A 23,407-nucleotide genomic window follows, 5' to 3' on the forward strand; every position below is an offset into this window, starting at 1 on the left:
GGACTGACTGATTTTCTTTTCATCGTCCTATTTATATATACCGAATTTCGGTTTTTTAGATTTTCATTAAAAATAATACCCATCACGTGAGCTTCTTAAGATGCAAACGTACACCCACCTCTTCACCTCTAAAACTAACAATATTTCCTTCTTGATCTGTTATTTTAACGATTATCTCATCTATTTGTTTCGTATTAATTGGTAGATATATTACATTTAATGGTCGCTCCACTATTTTATAACCGGGAGGTACTGTTGGAAAAAATTGATGTATTACGTGAACGGGATTTCCGTTCTTATATGAACCAGTTACTATATTACAATAAACGCAAAGAGCATTCACTTTTAAAATTTTTGCTGGAAAATCTGATATATGAGTTTTATGCGCTTTCAGAATGTTGTTCTTAAATCCTAGTAAACTTCCTAAGGAATCCTTTCTTGAAAAATTTATATCAAGGGTACATTTAACTTCCGATTTTAATGTATTATTATTTCCTCTGATTATTAAGTTTGGTGTTGACATTTTAAATTTCTTTATTCTATTTCCGTATTCGTCAGTTTGGTATTGAAAATAATGTTCCATATAGTTTTTGATTTCTTTATTTAAATACGACTCAATGTCTTCTATCTCATAAGAACCCTCGGGAATTTCTATATAATGCTCTTTTTTGTCTGCTGTAAAAAAATAAAATTTGTTATTATTGTTATCGATATTTGGAAAAGAATTCCAAGTAACCAAACTTTCTAATCCTAAAGCATAGTTATAATCTTCCAAGATAATTGGTGGATAGTATCTGCTCGAAAGTACAGAACTGTTTCCATCCAATGAAAATACGTTCGACATCGTAGTACTTGCTTCAACGACACTATCAATTGAACTAAAACGCTCTAACTTCGAACAATCTTATTTGTAACAGTTATATAGAAATCGTAGACATAAATGTCCACAATTAATAGTTTTAAAAGTCTGTAAAGCTTGATGATTATATACTATATTACAGGAACCGTTGCTCTGTAAATATTTGATCAGTTCAAGAGGTGGCCTCAAATCTCCATAACTATCGAAGTATATAGCTTCATTTCGAGTTTTTTTATAAGCTGTCCAATGTGTTCCAGAACCTTCCTTATTGTCTAGATTTAATATACCACACTCATTAAGGTGCACTTTATTTGGAAGCGAATCTTTCATAAAAACTCCTCTGAAGCCAGGAATTTTCAAACGCTTTACATATTTGCAAATGTCGATGTTGGTGAGAGCATGTTTTGGAAGATTTATCGGGAGTTCTTTTGAAATTTTGATGGGGCTAAAAAAAGACCATATCCTCTTTTATATGGTTTCAAATATAATCCACTCCCTGACTTTCCTACAGCTATCGACTCCATTTTCTGATTGTGTCTTTGGTTTTCTTTCAACTGTTCTTTGGCTGATTTAGCATCGTTAACAGCTTTTGCAACGGCTGCTGCACCACCACCTAAAGATCCCAGAGCGCCTAAAGCGGCAAATATTGGTAGCAGAGGTAAAAATCCACCACTTTTCGGTATGGGTATTATACGTCTGTGACGAAGAGGTCTCACTCTCTTTCTTCCTTTTGATGATTTTACTGCTCTCATGGCCACTTTAACAGCATCGTTCATATTCTTAAATTTCTTATTTTTTAAAGCAAGCCTGGCGGATTTTCTTAAAACGTTAAAATTCAAGGCCTTTCCACGTCTAACAGTTTTTCTTTTGATTCGACAACCCATACCAAGTTTTATTTTAGCTTTCATAGCAGCCGCAACACCTAAAGCAGCAGCTTTTTCCCCGAAAGATGCGTCCGAAGAACGTAGTCTAAGTTTTGCTTTATCTAATAGAACTTTATCGGCTTTATGTCGATTTTCCAAATCTTTATGTTCACTGTAAGCTATATCGTGAAATTTGCAAGCTTCGTCTAATTGATTTCGACCTTTATCTCCTCTTGCTAATCGTTTTTCTAATTTAGTTCCTGGTCCACAAAAGTTATAACCCGGAATATGAAGTTCAAACGGTAATTTATTAATAACCGAATTTACGATCCCACGTCCACAATATGTTTTTCTGTAGGTCTCACTACGACGACTGTTCCTTGTTCGCTTCGTAATCTTCATTTATACTCAAACTTTCGTATCAGCTTAAATACTAATGGAATCGTAGAAAAATTTAGTATTTATACCCCTCCACATGTCGGTTTCTTAATTAGATGTCGAAATGCGTTTGATCCCTCAAAACCTTAAATTGCCGATAAGCAATAACGATATCAAAATTAACAGTGAGAATAAAAGACACGGAGATCTTTTACCATCGACAGTAAGATGTATAATTGTCGGACCGTCTAATTGCGGAAAAACTAATGTTATGATAGGTTTAATCGAACATCCAAATGGTTTAAGATTTGAAAATGTCTACGTGTATTCTAAATCTCTTTTCCAACCAAAATATCAATATTTGGAAAATCTTCTAAAACCTATTAAAGGTATAAATTTTTATAGTTTTAGCAATTTCGACAATAACAACATACCACCAGCGCACAAAGCTAAAACTAATTCTGTCTTCATTTTTGACGACGTGGCATGTGACAAGCAAAATTTAATGAAAGAATATTTTAGCATGGGACGACACAGAAATATAGATTGTTTTTATTTATGTCAAACATACACATGTATTCCTAAACATCTAATAAGAGACAACGCAAATTTTATTATTTTATTTAAGCAAGATAATTTAAACTTGCGTCATATTTATGATGATCATATCGGTACTGATATCACATTTGATAAATTTAAAGAAATGTGTTCATTTTGCTGGCAAAATAGTTATGAATTTTTAGTAGTCGATAAAGAGAACGAAATTCGTAGTGGTAGGTTTAGAAAAGGATTTGATAATTTCATTGACCCATTTTCATAATTTCAGTATATAAAAGTATCTTAAACAGTCAACATTCCAGTTCCTGTAAAATATAAATGTCCAAAATGTGGAGGTGAAACAGATACCCCTAACTTACCCTGTATATATTGCTATTATAAAGATCATATAAGAGATCATTACAAAACAAAACATGTGCATCTATACTATTGAAATATGAAAAAAAAAAAAAAAACTAGTCTTTTTTTATAGAATGTTTGTGAAATGTTGCATACGTATATAAGCCTTTAATTCAAATAGATTAATTCAGTTTATTTGTATTTTCGAAAGTCTTAGGAGACATGGATTCGAAAATATCAGATGTGCTTGATTTAAAAAAGAAATTGATTAAGAAAAGAAAAGATTTACAAAGAAAATTAGAACTAATTAAAGCAACTCAAAGAAATGAAGAAAAAAAGTATGAACCCCTTACCAAACATTTGGAAACATTAATTGAGAGAAGAAGTGAATCTGCAATAAAAAGTAATCAAGATGTGAAAACAAAAAATGCATCGAACATTGAGCACAGTACACCAACAAAGCGAAAGTTGGAAAATACAATTCTATCTCCTGTTCGTGCCAAAAAAACTATCAATAATACACCAATGCAAGAAGAAATTTTCACACCAAGACAAAAAAGAATTGCTACAAAAGTTACTAACCTTGTGAAAAGAATCGATACAATCAAAAACGAAAAAGAACAAGGAATGAGTCCGATTAGTTCAAAATATGATATTCTGTCACAGGGAGATTTCGAGGAATCAATAAATAAAACAGATGCACAGAACAATGTGTTCGAATACATTCCCGAAAAAGACAATGATAATTACAACTTCGATGAAGTTCTTGAAAAATCTGTTCAATTAAGTAAAAATTATATTAAAAACATCGTTGATACAGATGTTTACAACGAATATTTAAATGATTTTGATGAATTACCGAGAAAATATATTGACGAAATGCATCACGATACAGAAAGTAAATTTGATCACAGAACAGGCGTAAGACATGACACGTTCTCAGAGAAATTTTACATTGGTTCGAAGGAGGTACAATTTGTAGGTCCAGATATAAAAATAGATAATGAGATATTTATAGGGACGCCTGGAATTTATGAACTCATTTTTAAAAAGAAGCCTATTCATTTTACTGTGGAAGACAAAGAAATATACAAAAAAATTCTAGAAAAAACTAATGCATATCGAAGAAATTTCGATGAAAATGATCGAATATTGGGTACAAGTTCTATGAAATACAAAAATATTATAGGACCATTGTTCTCAACTCTCACGAAGTATAAAAAGCCGAAGAAAGGTGGTCAAGTATTGTTTAAAGAAGTAAACGCAAATAAAGTTGATTATGTGTATTGGGAAGATCCAAATGAATTAGTTGAAAGACTGAAGTTGTTAGTCGCTTCCCAGACAGCAGGCCACTCAGGTCACCAAAACGAAATCGTTTCTATAATAGAAGAACTACGCGAAGCTAAAATTATTGCTTAATATGACTCTGGATAAATTCGGACGTCATTTGCTGAAACATACTAAACTTTCAGATTCAGTTGACGATGCTATGATTACTATTTCGAACTATATGTTCTATAATCTAATATTTCACTTCGAATCAGCTAAAACCATCGAAAACACGTACATATTAAAGTCTAAAGAAACTCACTACACGTTTCCTTTAGAAATTGGTTCAATTGCAAAATTAAATATTACTAGCAATGAAATAAATATTTGTGTAAATAACAAAATATTTAATAGAGAAGAAATGGAAGGACTTTCATTACGTAACGGTGACCGTATCTCGTTCAAATATGCCTTCAATAAAACAGAAAATGTACCAGATTTGTTCGCTGAAATGATAATAAAATGCCCTGTGAATTTTGAAGAATCATTAGTTACGTCCGAGAAAGCATATTATAAACACAAGAGCAATAAAAATGAAGCGCAAGAAGGTGTATGAACCAACTCCCATTAAAAGAGATATTGTTGCAGAACTGCACAAACCTGTAAGAATTAATTTTACACGACGTAAGGTGATAATTAAGGGTATTAACGAAACATTACAAGCAGATTTAGTGGAAATGATACCGTATGCTAAGACAAATAGAGGATACAAATATATACTTATTGTTATTGACTGTTTCTCAAAATATGTGTGGGCTGTTCCAGTAAAATCGAAAGATTCTCAACAAATAACGACTGCAATGGAAACAATTTTATCCAAGATCGTATGGTTACCCAAAAATTTACAAACAGATCAAGGAAAAGAATTCTATAATGTAAAGTTTCAAAATCTTATGAAAAAATACAAAATTAATCATTACAGTGTTTACAGTTTAAAAAAGGCCTCAATCGTTGAAAGAGTAAACCGCACATTGAAAAATTTAATGTGGAAAGAATTTAGTTTGCAAGGAAATTATAAATGGTTAGATTTATTGCCAAATGTGGTACATCAATATAATAATTCTTATCATCGTACTATAAAAATGAAACCCTCACAAGTTAACAAAAGTAATGAGAAAGCTATTCTAAAAGCTGCTTATACTCGCATTAAAATAGTTAGCAATAAACAAAAATTTACAGTTGGTGACAACGTAAGAATAAGTAAATATCGTGGAATCTTTGATAAGGGATACACACCCAATTGGTCAAATGAAATTTTCGTAATAAGGAAAATTAATCTCACTAATCCCATCACATATTTTTTGAAAGATGAAAAGGGTGAAAACATTTTAGGTGGCTTCTATGAAATGGAACTACTAAAAGTTAAGCACCCAGGTGTGTATCTCGTTGAAAAAGTTTTAAAAAAGAAAGGCAACCAACTGTATGTCAAGTGGTTAGGATTTAATAGCACCCACAATAGTTGGATTGATAGAAAAACAATTGCATAGTCGCTTCCTTCTCAGTCAGTCGAAATAATTGGCAAGATGAAGTTGGTTGTAGTTGACGTACAAGGTTTTACTCTGCAAGAATTCATTGTTAAAGAACTTACGATATACGATGGAATTAACACAATACATGAAACATTCAAATCCACCAAACAATTCAACGAACTCGATGAAAAAACCAAGAAACAAGCCAGATATCTAGAACGTTACCATCACATGTTGAGATTTAATGACGGCTCCAAGGATCAGATATTTGCAAAAGAAATTTTGCTCAAATACATCAAGGAACATGGAGTGGAGGTCTTATATGTAAAAGGAAAATGTAAAGAAAATTATCTCATGGAAACGCTAGGAAAAGACTGCCCCAAAGTTGTGAACCTCGAAACAATTGAAGACTGTGTGAAATTGCCTAAAGAAATCCCATCATGTGATAATCATATATCTAACAATAAAAAATGTTACTGTTCTTTAAATAATGCTAAGTGTCTATACAATTGGTTGTATGAAATATTTCCTCAATAAATGACGTAATATTAAATTGTGTTTCATTTAAACGCAAAACAAAACTGTAGAACTGCATATAAAAAAAAAACTGTCAGGTGTGGGATTCGAACCCACGCTCTCTTTCGAGAATCAGAGCTTAAATCTGACGCCTTAAACCGCTCGGCCAACCTGACTACGGACATAGAGTCAGATAGATCGAGCACAAGGCGATGACAAAGCAAGGTCAACGCCGAGGTCAGTCACGTTCATACACAAACAGTCAATTGTCGACCAAAAAGATCAATGACCGCTCGATCAAAAGTTGTGGGGCTCCTAGCTCGGGTTGACCTCATTTGACCTGAGCCAGCAGCCCCACTATATAACTACTAATTTGAACTATATTTCAACGTTTTTTGATGGTTCTGAGCCACCAAACACACTTAAAGCATGCAGAATCGACTCAGAATAGGAAAAGGAGACGTTTAGGTCAATTTTATGCATTCTGGCGTTCGTAGATACAAGAAAACTGTTAAAATTCTTCAGAAACGTCACTTTTGAAGTGTTTTCTTGTACTTTTAAGCCAATCAGATACCCAACGGGCTCGGAAAGTGCAACGAAACCATCAAATTTTAGCTAGAAACTGTATTTTTGTCGATTTTTATTGAATTTGAACTATATTTCAACGTTTTTTGATGGTTCTGAGCCACCAAACACATTTAAAGCATGCAGAATCGACTCAGAATAGGAAAAGGAGACGTTTAGGTCAATTTTATGCATTCTGGCGTTCGTAGATACAAGAAAACTGTTAAAATTCTTCAGAAACGTCACTTTTGAAGTGTTTTCTTGTACTTTTAAGCCAATCAGATACCCTACGGGCTCGGAAAGTGCAACGAAACCATCAAATTTTAGCTAGAAACTGTATTTTTGTCGATTTTTATTGAATTTGAACTATATTTCAACGTTTTTTGATGGTTCTGAGCCACCAAACACACTTAAAGCATGCAGAATCGACTCAGAATAGGAAAAGGAGACGTTTAGGTCAATTTTATGCATTCTGGCGTTCGTAGATACAAGAAAACTGTTAAAATTCTTCAGAAACGTCACTTTTGAAGTGTTTTCTTGTACTTTTAAGCCAATCAGATACCCTACGGGCTCGGAAAGTGCAACGAAACCATCAAATTTTAGCTAGAAACTGTATTTTTGTCGATTTTTATTGAATTTGAACTATATTTCAACGTTTTTTGATGGTTCTGAGCCACCAAACACACTTAAAGCATGCAGAATCGACTCAGAATAGGAAAAGGAGACGTTTAGGTCAATTTTATGCATTCTGGCGTTCGTAGATACAAGAAAACTGTTAAAATTCTTCAGAAACGTCACTTTTGAAGTGTTTTCTTGTACTTTTAAGCCAATCAGATACCCTACGGGCTCGGAAAGTGCAACGAAACCATCAAATTTTAGCTAGAAACTGTATTTTTGTCGATTTTTATTGAATTTGAACTATATTTCAACGTTTTTTGATGGTTCTGAGCCACCAAACACACTTAAAACATGCAGAATCGACTCAGAATAGGAAAAGGAGACGTTTAGGTCAATTTTATGCATTCTGGCGTTCGTAGATACAAGAAAACTGTTAAAATTCTTCAGAAACGTCACTTTTGAAGTGTTTTCTTGTACTTTGAAGCCAATCAGATACCCTACGGGCTCGGAAAGTGCAACGAAACCATCAAATTTTAGCTAGAAACTGTATTTTTGTCGATTTTTATTGAATTTGAACTATATTTCAACGTTTTTTGATGGTTCTGAGCCACCAAACACACTTAAAGCATGCAGAATCGACTCAGAATAGGAAAAGGAGACGTTTAGGTCAATTTTATGCATTCTGGCGTTCGTAGATACAAGAAAACTGTTAAAATTCTTCAGAAACGTCACTTTTGAAGTGTTTTCTTGTACTTTTAAGCCAATCAGATACCCTACGGGCTCGGAAAGTGCAACGAAACCATCAAATTTTAGCTAGAAACTGTATTTTTGTCGATTTTTATTGAATTTGAACTATATTTCAACGTTTTTTGATGGTTCTGAGCCACCAAACACACTTAAAGCATGCAGAATCGACTCAGAATAGGAAAAGGAGACGTTTAGGTCAATTTTATGCATTCTGGCGTTCGTAGATACAAGAAAACTGTTAAAATTCTTCAGAAACGTCACTTTTGAAGTGTTTTCTTGTACTTTTAAGCCAATCAGATACCCTACGGGCTCGGAAAGTGCAACGAAACCATCAAATTTTAGCTAGAAACTGTATTTTTGTCGATTTTTATTGAATTTGAACTATATTTCAACGTTTTTTGATGGTTCTGAGCCACCAAACACACTTAAAGCATGCAGAATCGACTCAGGATAGGAAAAGGAGACGTTTAGGTCAATTTTATGCATTCTGGCGTTCGTAGATACAAGAAAACTGTTAAAATTCTTCAGAAACGTCACTTTTGAAGTGTTTTCTTGTACTTTTAAGCCAATCAGATACCCTACGGGCTCGGAAAGTGCAACGAAACCATCAAATTTTAGCTAGAAACTGTATTTTTGTCGATTTTTATTGAATTTGAACTATATTTCAACGTTTTTTGATGGTTCTGAGCCACCAAACACACTTAAAGCATGCAGAATCGACTCAGAATAGGAAAAGGAGACGTTTAGGTCAATTTTATGCATTCTGGCGTTCGTAGATACAAGAAAACTGTTAAAATTCTTCAGAAACGTCACTTTTGAAGTGTTTTCTTGTACTTTTAAGCCAATCAGATACCCTACGGGCTCGGAAAGTGCAACGAAACCATCAAATTTTAGCTAGAAACTGTATTTTTGTCGATTTTTATTGAATTTGAACTATATTTCAACGTTTTTTGATGGTTCTGAGCCACCAAACACACTTAAAGCATGCAGAATCGACTCAGAATAGGAAAAGGAGACGTTTAGGTCAATTTTATGCATTCTGGCGTTCGTAGATACAAGAAAACTGTTAAAATTCTTCAGAAACGTCACTTTTGAAGTGTTTTCTTGTACTTTTAAGCCAATCAGATACCCTACGGGCTCGGAAAGTGCAACGAAACCATCAAATTTTAGCTGGAAACTGTATTTTTGTCGATTTTTATTGAATTTGAACTATATTTCAACGTTTTTTGATGGTTCTGAGCCACCAAACACACTTAAAACATGCAGAATCGACTCAGAATAGGAAAAGGAGACGTTTAGGTCAATTTTATGCATTCTGGCGTTCGTAGATACAAGAAAACTGTTAAAATTCTTCAGAAACGTCACTTTTGAAGTGTTTTCTTGTACTTTTAAGCCAATCAGATACCCTACGGGCTCGGAAAGTGCAACGAAACCATCAAATTTAAGCTAGAAACTGTATTTTTGTCGATTTTTATTGAATTTGAACTATATTTCAACGTTTTTTGATGGTTCTGAGCCACCAAACACACTTAAAGCATGCAGAATCGACTCAGAATAGGAAAAGGAGTCGTTTAGGTCAATTTTATGCATTCTGGCGTTCGTAGATACAAGAAAACTGTTAAAATTCTTCAGAAACGTCACTTTTGAAGTGTTTTCTTGTACTTTTAAGCCAATCAGATACCCTACGGGCTCGGAAAGTGCAACGAAACCATCAAATTTTAGCTAGAAACTGTATTTTTGTCGATTTTTATTGAATTTGAACTATATTTCAACGTTTTTTGATGGTTCTGAGCCACCAAACACACTTAAAGCATGCAGAATCGACTCAGAATAGGAAAAGGAGACGTTTAGGTCAATTTTATGCATTCTGGCGTTCGTAGATACAAGAAAACTGTTAAAATTCTTCAGAAACGTCACTTTTGAAGTGTTTTCTTGTACTTTTAAGCCAATCAGATACCCTACGGGCTCGGAAAGTGCAACGAAACCATCAAATTTTAGCTAGAAACTGTATTTTTGTCGATTTTTATTGAATTTGAACTATATTTCAACGTTTTTTGATGGTTCTGAGCCACCAAACACACTTAAAGCATGCAGAATCGACTCAGAATAGGAAAAGGAGACGTTTAGGTCAATTTTATGCATTCTGGCGTTCGTAGATACAAGAAAACTGTTAAAATTCTTCAGAAACGTCACTTTTGAAGTGTTTTCTTGTACTTTTAAGCCAATCAGATACCCTACGGGCTCGGAAAGTGCAACGAAACCATCAAATTTTAGCTAGAAACTGTATTTTTGTCGATTTTTATTGAATTTGAACTATATTTCAACGTTTTTTGATGGTTCTGAGCCACCAAACACACTTAAAGCATGCAGAATCGACTCAGAATAGGAAAAGGAGACGTTTAGGTCAATTTTATGCATTCTGGCGTTCGTAGATACAAGAAAACTGTTAAAATTCTTCAGAAACGTCACTTTTGAAGTGTTTTCTTGTACTTTTAAGCCAATCAGATACCCTACGGGCTCGGAAAGTGCAACGAAACCATCAAATTTTAGCTAGAAACTGTATTTTTGTCGATTTTTATTGAATTTGAACTATATTTCAACGTTTTTTGATGGTTCTGAGCCACCAAACACACTTAAAGCATGCAGAATCGACTCAGAATAGGAAAAGGAGTCGTTTAGGTCAATTTTATGCATTCTGGCGTTCGTAGATACAAGAAAACTGTTAAAATTCTTCAGAAACGTCACTTTTGAAGTGTTTTCTTGTACTTTTAAGCCAATCAGATACCCTACGGGCTCGGAAAGTGCAACGAAACCATCAAATTTTAGCTAGAAACTGTATTTTTGTCGATTTTTATTGAATTTGAACTATATTTCAACGTTTTTTGATGGTTCTGAGCCACCAAACACACTTAAAGCATGCAGAATCGACTCAGAATAGGAAAAGGAGACGTTTAGGTCAATTTTATGCATTCTGGCGTTCGTAGATACAAGAAAACTGTTAAAATTCTTCAGAAACGTCACTTTTGAAGTGTTTTCTTGTACTTTTAAGCCAATCAGATACCCTACGGGCTCGGAAAGTGCAACGAAACCATCAAATTTTAGCTAGAAACTGTATTTTTGTCGATTTTTATTGAATTTGAACTATATTTCAACGTTTTTTGATGGTTCTGAGCCACCAAACACACTTAAAGCATGCAGAATCGACTCAGAATAGGAAAAGGAGACGTTTAGGTCAATTTTATGCATTCTGGCGTTCGTAGATACAAGAAAACTGTTAAAATTCTTCAGAAACGTCACTTTTGAAGTGTTTTCTTGTACTTTTAAGCCAATCAGATACCCTACGGGCTCGGAAAGTGCAACGAAACCATCAAATTTTAGCTAGAAACTGTATTTTTGTCGATTTTTATTGAATTTGAACTATATTTCAACGTTTTTTGATGGTTCTGAGCCACCAAACACACTTAAAGCATGCAGAATCGACTCAGAATAGGAAAAGGAGACGTTTAGGTCAATTTTATGCATTCTGGCGTTCGTAGATACAAGAAAACTGTTAAAATTCTTCAGAAACGTCACTTTTGAAGTGTTTTCTTGTACTTTTAAGCCAATCAGATACCCCACGGGCTCGGAAAGTGCAACGAAACCATCAAATTTTAGCTAGAAACTGTATTTTTGTCGATTTTTATTGAATTTGAACTATATTTCAACGTTTTTTGATGGTTCTGAGCCACCAAACACACTTAAAGCATGCAGAATCGACTCAGAATAGGAAAAGGAGACGTTTAGGTCAATTTTATGCATTCTGGCGTTCGTAGATACAAGAAAACTGTTAAAATTCTTCAGAAACGTCACTTTTGAAGTGTTTTCTTGTACTTTTAAGCCAATCAGATACCCTACGGGCTCGGAAAGTGCAACGAAACCATCAAATTTTAGCTAGAAACTGTATTTTTGTCGATTTTTATTGAATTTGAACTATATTTCAACGTTTTTTGATGGTTCTGAGCCACCAAACACACTTAAAGCATGCAGAATCGACTCAGAATAGGAAAAGGAGACGTTTAGGTCAATTTTATGCATTCTGGCGTTCGTAGATACAAGAAAACTGTTAAAATTCTTCAGAAACGTCACTTTTGAAGTGTTTTCTTGTACTTTTAAGCCAATCAGATACCCTACGGGCTCGGAAAGTGCAACGAAACCATCAAATTTTAGCTAGAAACTGTATTTTTGTCGATTTTTATTGAATTTGAACTATATTTCAACGTTTTTTGATGGTTCTGAGCCACCAAACACACTTAAAGCATGCAGAATCGACTCAGAATAGGAAAAGGAGACGTTTAGGTCAATTTTATGCATTCTGGCGTTCGTAGATACAAGAAAACTGTTAAAATTCTTCAGAAACGTCACTCTTGAAGTGTTTTCTTGTACTTTTAAGCCAATCAGATACCCTACGGGCTCGGAAAGTGCAACGAAACCATCAAATTTTAGCTAGAAACTGTATTTTTGTCGATTTTTATTGAATTTGAACTATATTTCAACGTTTTTTGATGGTTCTGAGCCACCAAACACACTTAAAGCATGCAGAATCGACTCAGAATAGGAAAAGGAGACGTTTAGGTCAATTTTATGCATTCTGGCGTTCGTAGATACAAGAAAACTGTTAAAATTCTTCAGAAACGTCACTTTTGAAGTGTTTTCTTGTACTTTTAAGCCAATCAGATACCCTACGGGCTCGGAAAGTGCAACGAAACCATCAAATTTTAGCTAGAAACTGTATTTTTGTAGATTTTTATTGAATTTGAACTATATTTCAACGTTTTTTGATGGTTCTGAGCCACCAAACACACTTAAAGCATGCAGAATCGACTCAGAATAGGAAAAGGAGACGTTTAGGTCAATTTTATGCATTCTGGCGTTCGTAGATACAAGAAAACTGTTAAAATTCTTCAGAAACGTCACTTTTGAAGTGTTTTCTTGAACTTTTAAGCCAATCAGATACCCTACGGGCTCGGAAAGTGCAACGAAACCATCAAATTTTAGCTAGAAACTGTATTTTTGTCGATTTTTATTGAATTTGAACTATATTTCAACGTTTTTTGATGGTTCTGAGCCACCAAACACACTTAAAGCATGCAGAATCGACTCAGAATAGGAAAAGGAGACGTTTAGGTCAATTTTATGCATTCTGGCGTTCGTAGATACAAGAAAACTGTTAAAATTCTTCAGAAACGTCACTTTTGAAGTGTTTTCTTGTACTTTTAAGCCAATCAGATACCCTACGGGCTCGGAAAGTGCAACGAAACCATCAAATTTTAGCTAGAAACTGTATTTTTGTCGATTTTTATTGAATTTGAACTATATTTCAACGTTTTTTGATGGTTCTGAGCCACCAAACACACTTAAAGCATGCAGAATCGACTCAGAATAGGAAAAGGAGACGTTTAGGTCAATTTAATGCATTCTGGCGTTCGTAGATACAAGAAAACTGTTAAAATTCTTCAGAAACGTCACTTTTGAAGTGTTTTCTTGTACTTTTAAGCCAATCAGATACCCTACGGGCTCGGAAAGTGCAACGAAACCATCAAATTTTAGCTAGAAACTGTATTTTTGTCGATTTTTATTGAATTTGAACTATATTTCAACGTTTTTTGATGGTTCTGAGCCACCAAACACACTTAAAGCATGCAGAATCGACTCAGAATAGGAAAAGGAGACGTTTAGGTCAATTTTATGCATTCTGGCGTTCGTAGATACAAGAAAACTGTTAAAATTCTTCAGAAACGTCACTTTTGAAGTGTTTTCTTGTACTTTTAAGCCAATCAGATACCCTACGGGCTCGGAAAGTGCAACGAAACCATCAAATTTTAGCTAGAAACTGTATTTTTGTCGATTTTTATTGAATTTGAACTATATTTCAACGTTTTTTGATAGTTCTGAGCCACCAAACACACTTAAAGCATGCAGAATCGACTCAGAATAGGAAAAGGAGACGTTTAGGTCAATTTTATGCATTCTGGCGTTCGTAGATACAAGAAAACTGTTAAAATTCTTCAGAAACGTCACTTTTGAAGTGTTTTCTTGTACTTTTAAGCCAATCAGATACCCTACGGGCTCGGAAAGTGCAACGAAACCATCAAATTTTAGCTAGAAACTGTATTTTTGTCGATTTTTATTGAATTTGAACTATATTTCAACGTTTTTTGATGGTTCTGAGCCACCAAACACACTTAAAGCATGCAGAATCGACTCAGAATAGGAAAAGGAGACGTTTAGGTCAATTTTATGCATTCTGGCGTTCGTAGATACAAGAAAACTGTTAAAATTCTTCAGAAACGTCACTTTTGAAGTGTTTTCTTGTACTTTTAAGCCAATCAGATACCCTACGGGCTCGGAAAGTGCAACGAAACCATCAAATTTTAGCTAGAAACTGTATTTTTGTCGATTTTTATTGAATTTGAACTATATTTCAACGTTTTTTGATAGTTCTGAGCCACCAAACACACTTAAAGCATGCAGAATCGACTCAGAATAGGAAAAGGAGACGTTTAGGTCAATTTTATGCATTCTGGCGTTCGTAGATACAAGAAAACTGTTAAAATTCTTCAGAAACGTCACTTTTGAAGTGTTTTCTTGTACTTTTAAGCCAATCAGATACCCTACGGGCTCGGAAAGTGCAACGAAACCATCAAATTTTAGCTAGAAACTGTATTTTTGTCGATTTTTATTGAATTTGAACTATATTTCAACGTTTTTTGATGGTTCTGAGCCACCAAACACACTTAAAGCATGCAGAATCGACTCAGAATAGGAAAAGGAGACGTTTAGGTCAATTTTATGCATTCTGGCGTTCGTAGATACAAGAAAACTGTTAAAATTCTTCAGAAACGTCACTTTTGAAGTGTTTTCTTGTACTTTTAAGCCAATCAGATACCCTATGGGCTCGGAAAGTGCAACGAAACCATCAAATTTTAGCTAGAAACTGTATTTTTGTCGATTTTTATTGAATTTGAACTATATTTCAACGTTTTTTGATGGTTCTGAGCCACCAAACACACTTAAAGCATGCAGAATCGACTCAGAATAGGAAAAGGAGACGTTTAGGTCAATTTTATGCATTCTGGCGTTCGTAGATACAAGAAAACTGTTAAAATTCTTCAGAAACGTCACTTTTGAAGTGTTTTCTTGTACTTTTAAGCCAATCAGATAACCTACGGGCTCGAAAAGTGCAACGAAACCATCAAATTTTAGCTAGAAACTGTATTTTTGTCGATTTTTATTGAATTTGAACTATATTTCAACGTTTTTTGATGGTTCTGAGCCACCAAACACACTTAAAGCATGCAGAATCGACTCAGAATAGGAAAAGGAGACGTTTAGGTCAATTTTATGCATTCTGGCGTTCGTAGATACAAGAAAACTGTTAAAATTCTTCAGAAACGTCACTTTTGAAGTGTTTTCTTGTACTTTTAAGCCAATCAGATACCCTACGTGCTCGGAAAGTGCAACGAAACCATCAAATTTTAGCTAGAAACTGTATTTTTGTCGATTTTTATTGAATTTGAACTATATTTCAACGTTTTTTGATGGTTCTGAGCCACCAAACACACTTAAAGCATGCAGAATCGACTCAGAATAGGAAAAGGAGACGTTTAGGTCAATTTAATGCATTCTGGCGTTCGTAGACACAAGAAAACTGTTAAAATTCTTCAGAAACGTCACTTTTGAAGTGTTTTCTTGTACTTTTAAGCCAATCAGATACCCTACGGGCTCGGAAAGTGCAACGAAACCATCAAATTTTTGCTAGAAACTGTATTTTTGTCGATTTTTATTGAATTTGAACTACATTTCAACGTTTTTTGATGGTTCTGAGCCACCAAACACACTTAAAGCATGCAGAATCGACTCAGAATAGGGAAAGGAGACGTTTAGGTCAATTTTATGCATTCTGGCGTTCGTAGATACCAGAAAACTGTTAAAATTCTTCAGAAACGTCACTTTTGAAGTGTTTTCTTGTACTTTTAAGCCAATCAGATACCCTACGGGCTCGGAAAGTGCAACGAAACCATCAAATTTTAGCTAGAAACTGTATTTTTGTCGATTTTTATTGAATTTGAACTATATTTCAACGTTTTTTGATGGTTCTGAGCCACCAAACACACTTAAAGCATGCAGAATCGACTCAGAATAGGAAAAGGAGACGTTTAGGTCAATTTTATGCATTCTGGCGTTCGTAGATACAAGAAAACTGTTAAAATTCTTCAGAAACGTCACTTTTGAAGTGTTTTCTTGTACTTTTAACCCAATCAGATACCCTACGGGCTCGGAAAGTGCAACGAAACCATCAAATTTTAGCTAGAAACTGTATTTTTGTCGATTTTTATTGAATTTGAACTATATTTCAACGTTTTTTGATGGTTCTGAGCCACCAAACACACTTAAAGCATGCAGAATCGACTCAGAATAGGAAAAGGAGACGTTTAGGTCAATTTTATGCATTCTGGCGTTCGTAGATACAAGAAAACTGTTAAAATTTTTCAGAAACGTCACTTTTGAAGTGTTTTCTTGTACTTTTAAGCCAATCAGATACCCTACGGGCTCGGAAAGTGCAACGAAACCATCAAATTTTAGCTAGAAACTGTATTTTTGTCGATTTTTATTGAATTTGAACTATATTTCAACGTTTTTTGATGGTTCTGAACCACCAAACACACTTAAAGCATGCAGAATCGACTCAGAATAGGAAAAGGAGACGTTTAGGTCAATTTTATGCATTCTGGCGTTCGTAGATACAAGAAAACTGTTAAAATTCTTCAGAAACGTCACTTTTGAAGTGTTTTCTTGTACTTTTAAGCCAATCAGATACCCTACGGGCTCGGAAAGTGCAACGAAACCATCAAATTTTAGCTAGAAACTGTATTTTTGTCGATTTTTATTGAATTTGAACTATATTTCAACGTTTTTTGATGGTTCTGAGCCACCAAACACACTTAAAGCATGCAGAATCGACTCAGAATAGGAAAAGGAGACGTTTAGGTCAATTTTATGCATTCTGGCGTTCGTAGAAACAAGAAAACTGTTAAAATTCTTCAGAAACGTCACTTTTGAAGTGTTTTCTTGTACTTTTAAGCCAATCAGATACCCTACGGGCTCGGAAAGTGCAACGAAACCATCATATTTTAGCTAGAAACTGTATTTTTGTCGATTTTTATTGAATTTGAACTATATTTCAACGTTTTTTGATGGTTCTGAGCCACCAAACACACTTAAAGCATGCAGAATCGACTCAGAATAGGAAAAGGAGACGTTTAGGTCAATTTTATGCATTCTGGCGTTCGTAGATACAAGAAAACTGTTAAAATTCTTCAGAAACGTCACTTTTGAAGTGTTTTCTTGTACTTTTAAGCCAATCAGATACCCCACGGGCTCGGAAAGTGCAACGAAACCATCAAATTTTAGCTAGAAACTGTATTTTTGTCGATTTTTATTGAATTTGAACTATATTTCAACGTTTTTTGATGGTTCTGAGCCACCAAACACACTTAAAGCATGCAGAATCGACTCAGAATAGGAAAAGGAGACGTTTAGGTCAATTTTATGCATTCTGGCGTTCGTAGATACAAGAAAACTGTTAAAATTCTTCAGAAACGTCACTTTTGAAGTGTTTTCTTGTACTTTTAAGCCAATCAGATACCCTACGGGCTCGGAAAGTGCAACGAAACCATCAAATTTTAGCTAGAAACTGTATTTTTGTCGATTTTTATTGAATTTGAACTATATTTCAACGTTTTTTGATGGTTCTGAGCCACCAAACACACTTAAAGCATGCAGAATCGACTCAGAATAGGAAAAGGAGACGTTTAGGTCAATTTTATACATTCTGGCGTTCGTAGATACAAGAAAACTGTTAAAATTCTTCAGAAACGTCACTTTTGAAGTGTTTTCTTGTACTTTTAAGCCAATCAGATACCCTACGGGCTCGGAAAGTGCAACGAAACCATCAAATTTTAGCTAGAAACTGTATTTTTGTCGATTTTTATTGAATTTGAACTATATTTCAACGTTTTTTGATGGTTCTGAGCCACCAAACACACTTAAAGCATGCAGAATCGACTCAGAATAGGAAAAGGAGACGTTTAGGTCAATTTTATGCATTCTGGCGTTCGTAGATACAAGAAAACTGTTAAAATTCTTCAGAAACGTCACTTTTGAAGTGTTTTCTTGTACTTTTAAGCCAATCAGATACCCTACGGGCTCGGAAAGTGCAACGAAACCATCAAATTTTAGCTAGAAACTGTATTTTTGTCGATTTTTATTGAATTTGAACTATATTTCAACGTTTTTTGATGGTTCTGAGCCACCAAACACACTTAAAGCATGCAGAATCGACTCAGAATAGGAAAAGGAGACGTGTAGGTCAATTTTATGCATTCTGGCGTTCGTAGATACAAGAAAACTGTTAAAATTCTTCAGAAACGTCACTTTTGAAGTGTTTTCTTGTACTTTTAAGCCAATCAGACCCCTACGGGCTCGGAAAGTGCAACGAAACCATCAAATTTTAGCTAGAAACTGTATTTTTGTCGATTTTTATTGAATTTGAACTATATTTCAACGTTTTTTGATGGTTCTGAGCCACCAAACACACTTGAAGCATGCAGAATTGACTCAGAATAGGAAAAGGAGACGTTTAGGTCAATTTTATGCATTCTGGCGTTCGTAGATACAAGAAAACTGTTAAAATTCTTCAGAAACGTCACTTTTGAAGTGTTTTCTTGTACTTTTAAGCCAATCAGATACCCTACGGGCTCGGAAAGTGCAACGAAACCATCAAATTTTAGCTAGAAACTTTATTTTTGTCGATTTTTATTGAATTTGAACTATATTTCAACGTTTTTTGATGGTTCTGAGCCACCAAACACACTTAAAGCATGCAGAATCGACTCAGAATAGGAAAAGGAGACGTTTAGGTCAATTTTATGCATTCTGGCGTTCGTAGATACAAGAAAACTGTTAAAATTCTTCAGAAACGTCACTTTTGAAGTGTTTTCTTGTACTTTTAAGCCAATCAGATACCCGACGGGCTCGGAAAGTGCAACGAAACCATCAAATTTTAGCTAGAAACTGTATTTTTGTCGATTTTTATTGAATTTGAACTATATTTCAACGTTTTTTGATGGTTCTGAGCCACCAAACACACTTAAAGCATGCAGAATCGACTCAGAATAGGAAAAGGAGACGTTTAGGTCAATTTTATGCATTCTGGCGTTCGTAGATACAAGAAAACTGTTAAAATTCTTCAGAAACGTCACTTTTGAAGTGTTTTCTTGTACTTTTAAGCCAATCAGATACCCTACGGGCTCGGAAAGTGCAACGAAACCATCAAATTTTAGCTAGAAACTGTATTTTTGTCGATTTTTATTGAATTTGAACTATATTTCAACGTTTTTTGATGGTTCTGAGCCACCAAACACACTTAAAGCATGCAGAATCGACTCAGAATAGGAAAAGGAGACGTTTAGGTCAATTTTATGCATTCTGGCGTTCGTAGATACAAGAAAACTGTTAAAATTCTTCAGAAACGTCACTTTTGAAGTGTTTTCTTGTACTTTTAAGCCAATCAGATACCCTACGGGCTCGGAAAGTGCAACGAAACCATCAAATTTTAGCTAGAAACTGTATTTTTGTCGATTTTTATTGAATTTGAACTATATTTCAACGTTTTTTGATGGTTCTGAGCAACCAAACACACTTGAAGCATGCAGAATCGACTCAGAATAGGAAAAGGAGACGTTTAGGTCAATTTTATGCATTCTGGCGTTCGTAGATACAAGAAAACTGTTAAAATTCTTCAGAAACGTCACTTTTGAAGTGTTTTCTTGTACTTTTAAGCCAATCAGATACCCTACGGGCTCGGAAAGTGCAACGAAACCATCAAATTTTAGCTAGAAACTGTATTTTTGTCGATTTTTATTGAATTTGAACTATATTTCAACGTTTTTTGATGGTTCTGAGCCACCAAACACACTTAAAGCATGCAGAATCGACTCAGAATAGGAAAAGGAGACGTTTAGGTCAATTTTATGCATTCTGGCGTTCGTAGATACAAGAAAACTGTTAAAATTCTTCAGAAACGTCACTTTTGAAGTGTTTTCTTGTACTTTTAAGCCAATCAGATACCCGACGGGCTCGGAAAGTGCAACGAAACCCTCAAATTTTAGCTAGAAACTGTATTTTTGTCGATTTTTATTGAATTTGAACTATATTTCAACGTTTTTTGATGGTTCTGAGCCACCAAACACACTTAAAGCATGCAGAATCGACTCAGAATAGGAAAAGGAGACGTTTAGGTCAATTTTATGCATTCTGGCGTTCGTAGATACAAGAAAACTGTTAAAATTCTTCAGAAACGTCACTTTTGAAGTGTTTTCTTGTACTTTTAAGCCAATCAGATACCCTACGGGCTCGGAAAGTGCAACGAAACCATCAAATTTTAGCTAGAAACTGTATTTTTGTCGATTTTTATTGAATTTGAACTATATTTCAACGTTTTTTGATGGTTCTGAGCCACCAAACACACTTAAAGCATGCAGAATCGACTCAGAATAGGAAAAGGAGACGTTTAGGTCAATTTTATGCATTCTGGCGTTCATAGATACAAGAAAACTGTTAAAATTCTTCAGAAACGTCACTTTTGAAGTGTTTTCTTGTACTTTTAAGCCAATCAGATACCCTACGGGCTCGGAAAGTGCAACGAAACCATCAAATTTTAGCTAGAAACTGTATTTTTGTCGATTTTTATTGAATTTGAACTATATTTCAACGTTTTTTGATGGTTCTGAGCCACCAAACACACTTAAAGCATGCAGAATCGACTCAGAATAGGAAAAGGAGACGTTTAGGTCAATTTTATGCATTCTGGCGTTCGTAGATACAAGAAAACTGTTAAAATTCTTCAGAAACGTCACTTTTGAAGTGTTTTCTTGTACTTTTAAGCCAATCAGATAACCTACGGGCTCGGAAAGTGCAACGAAACCATCAAATTTTAGCTAGAAACTGTATTTTTGTCGATTTTTATTGAATTTGAACTATATTTCAACGTTTTTTGATGGTTCTGAGCCACCAAACACACTTAAAGCATGCAGAATCGACTCAGAATAGGAAAAGGAGACGTTTAGGTCAATTTTATGCATTCTGACGTTCGTAGATACAAGAAAACTGTTAAAATTCTTCAGAAACGTCACTTTTGAAGTGTTTTCTTGTACTTTTAAGCCAATCAGATACCCAACGTGCTCGGAAAGTGCAACGAAACCATCAAATTTTAGCTAGAAACTGTATTTTTGTCGATTTTTATTGAATTTGAACTATATTTCAACGTTTTTTGATGGTTTTGAGCCACCAAACACACTTAAAGCATGCAGAATCGACTCAGAATAGGAAAAGGAGACGTTTAGGTCAATTTTATGCATTCTGGCGTTCGTAGATACAAGAAAACTGTTAAAATTCTTCAGAAACGTCACTTTTGAAGTGTTTTCTTGTACTTTTAAGCCAATCAGATACCCTACGGGCTCGGAAAGTGCAACGAAACCATCAAATTTTAGCTAGAAACTGTATTTTTGTCGATTTTTATTGAATTTGAACTATATTTCAACGTTTTTTGATGGTTCTGAGCCACCAAACACACTTAAAGCATGCAGAATCGACTCAGAATAGGAAAAGGAGACGTTTAGGTCAATTTTATGCATTCTGGCGTTCGTAGATACAAGAAAACTGTTAAAATTCTTCAGAAACGTCACTTTTGAAGTGTTTTCTTGTACTTTTAAGCCAATCAGATACCCTACGGGCTCTGAAAGTGCAACGAAACCATCAAATTTTAGCTAGAAACTGTATTTTTGTCGATTTTTATTGAATTTGAACTATATTTCAACGTTTTTTGATGGTTCTAAGCCACCAAACACACTTAAAGCATGCAGAATCGACTCAGAATAGGAAAAGGAGACGTTTAGGTCAATTTTATGCATTCTGGCGTTCGTAGATACAAGAAAAATGTTAAAATTCTTCAGAAACGTCACTTTTGAAGTGTTTTCTTGTACTTTTAAGCCAATCAGATACCCTACGGGCTCGGAAAGTGCAACGAAACCATCAAATTTTAGCTAGAAACTGTATTTTTGTCGATTTTTATTGAATTTGAACTATATTTCAACGTTTTTTGATGGTTCTGAGCCACCAAACACACTTAAAGCATGCAGAATCGACTCAGAATAGGAAAAGGAGACGTTTAGGTCAATTTTATGCATTCTGGCGTTCGTAGATACAAGAAAACTGTTAAAATTCTTCAGAAACGTCACTTTTGAAGTGTTTTCTTGTACTTTTAAGCCAATCAGATACCCTACGGGCTCTGAAAGTGCAACGAAACCATCAAATTTTAGCTAGAAACTGTATTTTTGTCGATTTTTATTGAATTTGAACTATATTTCAACGTTTTTTGATGGTTCTGAGCCACCAAACACACTTAAAGCATGCAGAATCGACTCAGAATAGGAAAAGGAGACGTTTAGGTCAATTTTATGCATTCTGGCGTTCGTAGATACAAGAAAACTGTTAAAATTCTTCAGAAACGTCACTTTTGAAGTGTTTTCTTGTGCTTTTAAGCCAATCAGATACCCTACGGGCTCGGAAAGTGCAACGAAACCATCAAATTTTAGCTAGAAACTGTATTTTTGTCGATTTTTATTGAATTTGAACTATATTTCAACGTTTTTTGATGGTTCTGAGCCACCAAACACACTTAAAGCATGCAGAATCGACTCAGAATAGGAAAAGGAGACGTTTAGGTCAATTTTATGCATTCTGGCGTTCGTAGATACAAGAAAACTGTTAAAATTCTTCAGAAACGTCACTTTTGAAGTGTTTTCTTGTACTTTTAAGCCAATCAGATACCCTACGGGCTCGGAAAGTGCAACGAAACCATCAAATTTTAGCTAGAAACTGTATTTTTGTCGATTTTTATTGAATTTGAACTATATTTCAACGTTTTTTGATGGTTCTGAGCCACCAAACACACTTAAAGCATGCAGAATCGACTCAGAATAGGAAAAGGAGACGTTTAGGTCAATTTTATGCATTCTGGCGTTCGTAGATACAAGAAAACTGTTAAAATTCTTCAGAAACGTCACTTT

At 34.6% G+C, this 23,407-nt stretch overlaps 1 non-coding gene across 1 annotated transcript; it reads right to left on the bottom strand.

The window, feature by feature from the left end:
• Nucleotides 1-6,403: 6,403 nt before the first annotated feature.
• On the bottom strand, nucleotides 6,404-6,487 carry Trnal-uaa (transfer RNA leucine (anticodon UAA)). Its single transcript has one exon. It is a non-coding gene; the product is annotated as a tRNA-Leu (tRNA).
• Nucleotides 6,488-23,407: the final 16,920 nt, after the last annotated feature.

The sequence above is a fragment of the Zophobas morio genome, unplaced genomic scaffold (genome assembly GCF_036711695.1).
Source record: "Zophobas morio isolate AGI-343-1 ecotype UQ-CSIRO unplaced genomic scaffold, CSIRO_AGI_Zmor_V1 ptg000091l, whole genome shotgun sequence".
Taxonomy (NCBI): domain Eukaryota; kingdom Metazoa; phylum Arthropoda; class Insecta; order Coleoptera; family Tenebrionidae; genus Zophobas; species Zophobas morio.